Genomic DNA, 2,076 nt, shown 5'->3' on the forward strand with positions numbered 1-2,076 from the left:
ATTATAGCTATAGCTAGCCTCTATAGCTATCGCTACAGCATGCTGTTATTGCTATAGCATCCCGTGATAGATTCTGCTTTTCAGAAGCATGAGAAAAATAGCTAGCCTCTATAGCCATCGCTACAGATGCTACATTGCTATAGCTATCCGCATAGATCTCTCATTGTAGTTATTATAGCTATAGTTAGCCCATATTATCGCTACAGATGTTGTTATTATTAAGTATAGCTATCCCATAGATTCTTGCTGTAAAGTATATTATAGTTATAGCTAGCTCTATAGTTATCAGCATATGATATTGCTATTGTTATAGCTGTCCGTGACAGATTCCGTTGTAGCTATTATAGCTATAGTTACTCCTTATAGCTATCAAGTACAGATGCTACATTAAGTAGCTACATATGTATGACTTGCTGTAGCTATTATAAAGTTATAGTTAGCTCTATAGCATCGCTACAGATGCTGTTATTGCTATAGCTATCCCAGTTTAGATTCTGCTGTAGCATTATAGCTATAGTTAGCCCTATAGTTATCGCTACAGATGCTAAGTTAGCTAAGTTATAGCATGTGCTAGATTCTGCTGTGGAAGTATTATAGCTATAGTTAGCCCCTATAGCCACGCAGATGTTGCTATTGCTATAGTTATCCGCTTAGATTCTGTTGTGAAGTTATTTTTTATAGCTATAGCTAGCTCTATAGTTATCAGTAACAGATGCTTGCTATTGCTATAGCTATCCGGGGATAGATTCTGGTTGTAGCTATTATAGTTATAGTTAACTCTATAATTATCATTATAGAAATTGTTACAGTTATCTTTACAGTCACTGCTATTGTTGTCTTTAAAGTTATTACAGTTATTGCTGTAGTTATTACAGATATTATTGTTATTATAGTTATTTTTGTAGTTATAGTTATAGTAATTATTATAGTTATCAGTATAGATGCCATTATAGTTATAGTTAGCTCTATAGTTATCATTACAGATATTGTTATTCTTATGTGTATTGTAGTTATTATTACAGTTATCGTTACAGTTACTGCTATAGATATCTTAACAGTTATTGCTATAGTTATTGTTACAGATATTATATTTATCGTTATAGTTATCTTTGCAGTCCCGTTATATATAGTTATTGTTACAGATACTGTTACAGTTATATTTATAGTTATTGTATAGTTACAAATATTGTTAGATTTATTTATTTATCCTTGTAGTTATCGTTACAGATGTTGTTACAGTTAAAATTAATATCAAATATAACTCTATAAAAACACTTTATATTTAGTTATCTTTTTATTAACTTTTAAGTAAATTTTATTTATATTTGTTATCATTTGTATTTTAGTTTATTGTTGTGTAGTTACCGTTATTATTAAAGATGTGTTTTAGATATAGTTAGCATTCTAGTTATTATAATTATTATTATAGAGATTATTTTAGTTCAGTTAATGTTGTAGTGTTTGTGGTGTAAACGGAGCGTTATCTTTGTCAGCGGTGAATCTCACACTTCCTGTTCCTGTGCCTCAGACGTCTCTGCCGGACGGGGAGAATAACATGGAGTCTGGCTGTTTGCAGCGCTGCGGGAAAACCGATCTCCTGTCCGAGTCCGGCTGGGAACAGATCGAACAGCAGGAAGCAGAGGTGAGCAGATTTAATGAACACATCCAGTGGTAGACTCTGTGTGACACCGGATTCAGTTCAGAAGAGGAGTGACTCTGAATTAGCCGCTGTGTGAACTAGGGTTGTGACGGTGAGGAAATTTTACCATCGATTAATCGACGTGTGACAACACTGGTATCACTGGGGGGTCATTCGTTAGCGTTTTCCCTCTTTCCATCCCTTTTCTTCGCTTGTAAATGCCTGTGTGCATTTTACTTTCACTTTCGAATTAGTGGCAATTGATAGAGTGGACAACAACAAAACAATACAAAAAGATTTTTAATGTTTTTTACAGGAGTTTCTTCTGCTCTTTTAAGCTGCATTTATTTGATCAAAAAACATTACAGGAAAACATTGTGAAATATTATTATGATGTAAAATAATGTTTTTCTATTTTAATATACATTCAAATGTAA

Source organism: Cyprinus carpio, chromosome B5, assembly GCF_018340385.1.
Source record: "Cyprinus carpio isolate SPL01 chromosome B5, ASM1834038v1, whole genome shotgun sequence".
NCBI lineage: Eukaryota > Metazoa > Chordata > Actinopteri > Cypriniformes > Cyprinidae > Cyprinus > Cyprinus carpio.